We start from the raw sequence: 8669 nt of genomic DNA on the forward strand, positions 1-8669 counted from the left end.
GAGGGTTTCTTTCCTTTCCACAACTCATAAGGAGTCACATCCCTTTTGTTTAGTGGAATTTTATTCAGGATATGATTCGCTGTTAACACAGCCTCCCCCCACATGCTCTGGGGTAATCCTGAATTAATCAACAAAGCATTCATCATCTCTTTAGTGTTCGATTTTGCGTTCAGCAACAACCATTTGATTGAGGAGAATATGGAGCTGTGGTTTGGTGAATTATACCACTTGCATGACATAATTCTGCAAACGGCGCTACATACTCACCACCTCTATCACTTCGAACACACTTAATTTGACAATTAAGTTGATTTTTAGCTTCATTTTTTAAGTCTTTGAACGCTTCAATTGCCTCATCTTTACTTCTTAATAAGTAAAGGGTAACAATACCTTGTGCAATCATCTATAAACGTGATGAAATACTTTTTATCACCCTCTTGTTTACACAAATTTCAAATCACATACGTCTGTATGGATCAATTCAAGAGGTTTTGTGCTTCGCTCTACCGAATGGAACGACAGTTTAAGCCATTTTGGCTTCAACACACACTTCACATCTTCTTGTGAGTTAAACTTATCTACTTTAGAAAATTAAGATTTACTAATCTTTTTATAGCATTTAGATTTATATGTCCCAATCTATTATGCCATAAATCAGAGATCTCAAGCAAATAAGAGGATGTGTCATCTTTCTTATTGCTTATTCCTTTTCCACGGTCAATGACCGTAACGTTCAGCTCAAAAAGTCCATTCACTAGGTGGCCTTCACCTATGAACTTTCCATACTTGGTCAATATAACATTTCACACTCAAGTTCTAGTGAAAATCCATGATTTACTAGAAGTGAGTCTGACACTAAATTATTTCGGATGTCTGGGACATGCAGCACATCCTTATGGGTAAGAACTTTTCTAGATCCTAATTTTAGGAACACATTACTCACACCAACTACCTTAGAAGAGGCTTGGTTTCCCATGCGTACTTTTCTACCTCCAACAGATTTGTAGGTAGAAAAAATGCTTCTTTTAGAGGCACACATGACATGTGGCACCAGTATCAACAAACCATTCATTTGGATTGTTACCATGGTTCACATCGGATACCATTGCGACCACCTCGTGATCATTGTAGTTTATAACAACACGTTCAAATAATTTGCACAATATTGTCTCCACCAATAAGTACACAATTATATTGAACCATATGTGCATTGGTATATTCAACAACTCATGCATCCCAATTACTACTACCAAGTCTAAATTGGTCTTGCTTGTCAAATGACAAACACAATTATCAAGAGAATAGATCTCAAGGAATTAACCATTTCGTAGCTCATGAACATTGGTACTGTTCGTTTCTTCATTCCAGCTTTGAAGCTCATGTTTTCTCCAACTTCAATTGATATAACCATGTCTTAGAAGAGTACACTAATTTGTCTTGCGATTGTTAGAAATAAAGGAAAGAAATTCTCAAGCCGTGTACAGGCGGTACTCTAACTATTACAATTGAAAGGAAACTTGCAACAAAAAGAGGAATGAAAATTACAACGAAAATAAAGCAAACCAAATTTATAAGTCGAGTCGAGGAAAACCCTCTTTCCGCAAGACAAATTACGCCCCGGCTAGTGCTCACGGAATGACGTATTGCCCCCAAAGATAAAACGACTTCCTCCTAGCGTGTAGAAGCACCTCAAACCCACTAGGCACCGACGAACTTGATGGAGTTCCGAGAACCGAGCTAGACAATGCTCATAAGATGCACACTATGATGTAGAGACCATGAGAGAAAAGATGATGATTTCTTGGTATGTCCTTCTTCTCTCAAACTCACACCTATTTATATGATAGGAGTGACCACATGAGAGGTCTCGGCATTAAGGTACCTCATTATGCACTTGGGGGTTACATAAGATGAAAGGCCATAGGTCTTGGCCACATCAAAGGTCTCCCACATTTTCCACATGTTTCTAATAGGTGTTGGAGCAAGTTGAGTGTGAGGGTGTTGTGTTTCCTGCGGGTGATCGTCCTTTGCTTCAGTCATAGTCGGTGCTTCCGGAAGAGAAGAAGTACTTTGTGAAGTCTTAAATTGTGTAGTTGGAATAGGAATTGCTATATTCAATGCATGCCAACTATTCTTTTTTCTCTTAACTATCAATATCTAAATTGCCTAAAACAAAGCTTATATTGCTGATCTAATTGCTTCAAGCAACCGAAAAAAACATTTTTTAATCTCCCAAAAATAATAAAAATTGACTGGGAATGAGGAACAATTTATAATACAAATTCTAAAAAGTGGCGTCTGATTGTAATTTTGCCTTTTTAAACATTAAGGTAATGTTGATGTGTTATTTCCCGTAGGTACATAAGATTGGAGGAATTTTTCATAGCATTAGGCGCCTAGCAGACTATGTTTACTGCACCACTTGTTGGTTAGTCGTTCCGCTTGTTTTTCAGGTTGATAATTAATATACTCCACCCGTCCCATAAAAATATAGGCAATGGATATGACACGAGAATTAAGATAAATTGGTCTAGTAAAAGAGAGGTGGAGAATGATATGGTAAAGTAAGAGAGAGAAGGAGAATAGTAGTTATGGTATTAGTGGATAGTGGTACCTACATTATTAAATTGATATAATTTTCCAAAAATAGAATGCACTTATTTTGATGGGACGGAGCGAATTCACAGAAGAAGTTGCATACTTGTTGTGGGCACTATATGTAATGACGAATCTATGGGATAGGATGGTGCGGACACCGCTTCCCGATAAATTCAGAACATGATTTATTTTTAATTATGAATCCATAACAAAGCAACAAAAAGACACTCCCTCCGTCCTACAAAGTTTGTCTCAGTTGGACCCGACGCGTGATTTAATAAATTGTTTAACTTTGTATTAAATAGAGGTGTGTAGTGGCATAAGGGCCTATTTTGAGAAAATTGAGGGGTGAATTTAATGTCTATTTTTGGAAAGATTCCAATTGGAGCAAACTTTGTGGGACGAACGAATATGGTAAAATAAGACAAATTTTGTGGAACGGAGGGAGTATGTTTTCAAATATATATATATATATATATATATATATATATATATATATATATATATATATATATATATAGGATTGTGATCAATACCGAACCACTCTTAAACCTTAAACGCCGAACAACATCATTATATGATAACATGGAGTTCATTATAATGAACTAATAACAAACATATAATGAACTTCATATTTCTAAATTATGCATAATGATGTCATTGTTTTAAATCTCAGAATTCCCTATAATGAACTACAAATAAGTTGTAATGAACTCTGCATTATTATATAATAATGTGTTTGGCGTTTAGTGTTTAAAACTAGTTTGGTATATAATACAACCATATATAGGATATATATATATATATATATATATATATATAGGAAAATGATCAATACAAAACTTGATTTCAATACAAAATCCAGACCAAATCCTGACCATGAGATTTGACAATCCAATGGTCAATAATTAAACAAAAACACGGAGGGTCATTGTAAAGCAGTTTTAGGTCATATTATAAACTTTGGATTTGAGGTCATGTTAAGATCATTTCATGTCATCCTTACTATAATGACGTAAATATAAGCTTACAATGACCTAAAAATGACTTTTGTATGCTTGGTTCTGCATTTTTGTATTAAGAATGATTTTGCATGGATCAAAACCCTATATATATATATAGGGTTGTATTATATACCAAACTAGTTTTAAACACTAAACGCCAAACACATTATTATATAATAATGCGGAGTTCATTACAACTAGTTTGTAAACTAGTTGTAAACACTAAACGCCGAACAACATCATTATATGATAACCTGGAGTTCATTATAATGAACTAATAATAAACTTATAATGAACTTCAGATTTCTAAACTATGCATGATGATGTTATTGTTTTAAATCTCAGAATTCCCTATAATGAACTACAAATAAAGTTGTAATGAACTCCGCGTTATTATATAATGATGTGTTTGGCGTTTAGTGTTTTAAACTAGTTTGGTATATAATACAACCCTATATATATATATATAGGGGAGTGATCAAGATATAACTAATCTTAAGTGTATAACTAGAGAACAAATCTCAGCCACAAATCTTAATACTCCAAATCAATCATATGGCTTAGCTATTTTCACATGTTTTAAATAAAAAGTAATTAATAAGGGCACTTTTGGAAATTAAATTCAACTCCAACCGTCTCCTTCAAATTTCCAACTCTAATTTCAAAAATGGGACTTCTATTCACACTCCTTTTCCTCTCCCCTCTCTTCCCCCTCTTCCCAGCCTCCGCCGCCGAGCTCAAACGCTGTTAATTGGAGCAGATTCATCATCAGTATCATCGCTGCTCTCACTTAATGGATCTGGAGCATCTATGGGCAGAGCTCGCTTCCTCTTCTTGTCATCGTCGCCGTCCATCCCTCCGCTCCCGCCGCCGCCACAGACATGGTGAAGATCAGATGCTTAAGCTGGCAATTAATTACTTCTCTTCTCTCTATTTCTTTCTCTCTCTAGCTAACAATTAGTATTTCTCGATCGCAAGCAGAAAGGAAGAAGGAAAGTCCTATTTGTTGATATGAAATTGGGGAGAGTTGCAGTTTGGAAGGAAGATTGCAGCTTTTTGAGATTAGTCATAATTGCTAATTGCTATAGGAAGAAGGTAGAAGGAAAGTCCTATTTGTTGAACCCTTTTTGAGATTAGTCCTAATTGCTATAGGAACGTATTCGTTAAACAAGCTGTAAATCTGCATCTTTGCGATGATAAACCAGTCGATGCTAGAGGTGAATTTATTTTCGATGAATGCTATCCCTATTGTTGAATCACAAAATTACATGTTGTTTTAGAATAAAATAAATGCATTTGATTATGCTCTAATAAGTTATCTTGGACGTTACCAGATAATATCAATTTTAGCATTCTGATCATGTTCCATTACTTGTAAAATTAAACAAGTAAAAATTGAGGAAAGCAAACAAAATATTAAAGACATATCTAAACAAGTAAAAATTGAGGAAAACAAACAAAATATTGATATTTACTTCACTTTTTTTTCTAAAATACATCACTCTTAGCATGATTTTACTTCACTCTTGTTTACAAAATACATCACTCTTATTATGATTTTACTTCACTCTTGTTTACAAAACACATCACTCTTACTATGATTTTACTTCACTCTTGTTTACAAAACGCATCACTCTTATTATGATTTTACATCACTGTTATTTACAAAACACATCACTCTTACTATGATTTTACTTCACTCTTGTTTACAAAACGCATCACTCTTATTATGATTTTACATCACTGTTATTTACAAAACACATCACTCTTATTATGATTTTACTTCACTATTGTTTACAAAACACATCACTCTTATTATGATTTTACTTCACTCTTGTTTACAAAACACATCACTCTTACTATGATTTTACTTCACTCTTGTTTACAAAACACATCACTCTTATTATGATTTTACATCACTGTTATTTACAAAACACATCACTCTTACTATGATTTTACTTCACTCTTGTTTACAAAACGCATCACTCTTATTATGATTTTACATCACTGTTATTTACAAAACACATCACTCTTATTATGATTTTACTTCACTCTTGTTTACAAAACACATCACTCTTATTATGATTTTACTTCACTCTTGTTTACAAAACGCATCACTTTTAGCATGATTTTACTTCAATGTTGTACATGCATACAAGGATGTGTTCCAATACATGATACAACTTAGCTGATACAAAATCACATGATACAAAGTTTTATCTGTGATTTATCAATAAAAATATGATGACATAGTGCGACCATCTTACTTCACTGTTGTACATGCATACAAGGATGTGTTCCAATACACTCACGTGATTGACCATCTGAAAAAATTGTATAGTAAAAGTATTACGAAGTAATTTTTATTTATAATCAATTGCTTTATATTTCCACATAATTGACTATATTTATTAAATCAGTTTTCACAATATGCATATGATGACATAGTGCGACAACTTTAACCGATAAACATTAAAAAAATATTTATAAATAAACTTATTATAGAGTGTATACATTTGTATATTATATTTTGTGGACTTTAAATATATGTTTTTTTTGGATAACAATCTTATAAAAGAGAATATTGAAGAGGAGGTAGTTTTATGTGCGACATATTAAATAAGTAGTATAGTAATTTTCAATAGTTGGTTTCTTTAATTGAATAGTTTTCGAGTAGTAAATAAAATTTAATGTTATATGGCCCAGAAGAGCAATGGGAAGGTAAGAAATGTTTTAATATTCTGAAATTATGTCAGAATAGAATGAATTGTATGCTGTTGTTGCTTCGCTCTTGTTTACTTCACTCTTGTTTACAAAACACATCACTCTTAGCATGATTTTACGACACTCTTGTTTACAAAACACATCACTCATATTATGATTTTACTTTACTCTTGTTTACAAAACGCATCACTCTTAGCATGATTTTTACTTCACTCTTGTTTACAAAACACATCACTCTTAGCATGATTTACTTCACTCACATCACTCTTAGCATGATTTTACTTCACTCTTGTTTACAAAACACATCACTCTTATTATGATTTTACTTCACTCTTGTTTACAAAACACATCACTCTTAGCATGATTTTTACTTTTCTCTTGTTTACAAAACACCTCACTCTTAGCATGATTTTACTTCACTCCACATCACTCTTATTATGATTTTACTTCACTCTTGTTTACAAAACACATCACTCTTAACATGATCTTACTTCACTGTTGTTTACAAAACACATCACTCTTAGCATGATCTTACTTCACTGTTGTACATGCATACAAGGATGTGTTCCAATACATGATACAACTTAGCTGATACAAAATCACATGATACAAAGTTTTATCTGTGATTTATCAATAAAAATATGATGATGAGGATGATGAGAAGGTAGAGGAATTGGATTGGTATTGATATAATGATATGTAACAACAGGTCTAATAAATCCAACATCCTGTGTAAGTGGAAAATAAACATTAAACAGCCACCACATACATTACGTGTCATAATTCCTGTATTTGATCTCCCAAGTGTCCCTTCCTTCCCTTCATCACAACTCAATTCCTCCAATTTAATCCCCTAACAAAACCACCATTTCCATCTCCAAAGCACACTCCTCTCTCTCCCGTCTCTCAATCCTTCCACCACCACACACAATAAACTCTTAAAGTAGAAGCAAAAGAAGAAGAGAAAAGGAAATTCGCTCGAAAAGGAAAATTACAGAGAAATTGAATGGCAACTATTGGTTGATCGTGCTGTTCTAAATTGTTCAAATTACGGGAACAAAATCGAAGGTAAGGCCAATTGGAGCAGCATCCCGAATTCCAAGCTGACGTTCAGCCCGAAGAGAGCGACGGCAGACGGCTACGGCGACGGCGGTGGCGATGGCTTGAATGCGGTTTAATCGGCGATGGCGATGACGATGACGAATAGAGAAGAGGAGAAAAGAGAAGAAGACGCAGTTTTCAAATGAATTCAATTTTTCGCCCCTAACCTGATTTTGGAGTTAATTCAATTGGCTATGCAATGACCATAATACCCCTGCATTGTTATTATGGAGTAAATTTGTGATTGAAGGAACTAATATCTCATTAAATTCAAAAATTAATACTAGCCCTTGATTTTTTTGATCTTGTGGCTATGATTTGTTCTCTAGTTATTTGGTTAAGAGGCATTTGCCATAGATCACTACTATATATATATATATATATATATATATATATATATATATAGGGTAGTGATCAAGATATAACTAATCTTAAGTGTATAACTAGAGAACAAATCTCAGCCACACATCTTAATGGAACAAATATTATTTAGTTTAATAATATAAAATAGGAGAAGGGTATTTATGGAAATTACATTTGAGATTTAAACCTGCGATCAATTACGCAGTTTTCTTCTTTCTCATTCCAAATCTGCGATCAAATCTCCTTCCAAATTTCCTTCCAAATCTGATCACTTCATCCAAATCGCGATTCCATGATCTGTGATGAAATTAGGTGTGTTTGGTTGCAGAGGATAGGGTGAATTTAATAGTTGAATTGCTCAAACCGGGGAACCGCCCTAGGAGGATGGTGATGTTGAAGGCGGATGTAGTGGTGATGGTGGTAGAGAGGAGGATAATGGAGTCGACGAGGAGGAAAGGGGGCGGCGCATTTTTGATGAATTAGTCGGAGTGAGTTTTAGTGATTCTGTGTTGCAATCATCAGTTGATGCAAATGAGTGTGAGTGTATATATACGTTGCAATCATCAGTTGATGCACATCAAAGCATAAGAATTGATCAATTTTCACTTTCACATTTAAATTGTTTGATTTGTAATCGTTAATGTATTGTAAATGTGGGAAAGGCAGCTTCTTGATTTTCGAAGAAATTGTACAGGAGGTGAACTTCGTTTTCCTCTTTGTAGTCTTGAATTTTTTTTAATGTACATAAAGCTAAAGTGACTAAATTAGAAATATAGTCAAGGGTTTTTATTGGCATTATTGATGGACTTAATTAGAAATTACATACTATAAAGGTGTAAATATGGACGCTATAATTGTGGAGAATTGGATGTGTAGCTA

General features: G+C 33.8%; 1 long non-coding RNA gene across 1 annotated transcript; it reads left to right on the forward strand.

The window, feature by feature from the left end:
• Positions 1–4275: 4275 nt before the first annotated feature.
• Positions 4276–4833, forward strand: LOC121789552. Its single transcript, XR_006048065.1, has 2 exons — positions 4276–4486; positions 4584–4833. It is a non-coding gene; the product is annotated as an uncharacterized LOC121789552 (long non-coding RNA).
• The last annotated feature ends 3836 nt before the right edge of the window (positions 4834–8669 follow it).

Source organism: Salvia splendens, unplaced genomic scaffold (assembly GCF_004379255.2).
Source record: "Salvia splendens isolate huo1 unplaced genomic scaffold, SspV2 ctg272, whole genome shotgun sequence".
Classification (NCBI taxonomy): domain Eukaryota; kingdom Viridiplantae; phylum Streptophyta; class Magnoliopsida; order Lamiales; family Lamiaceae; genus Salvia; species Salvia splendens.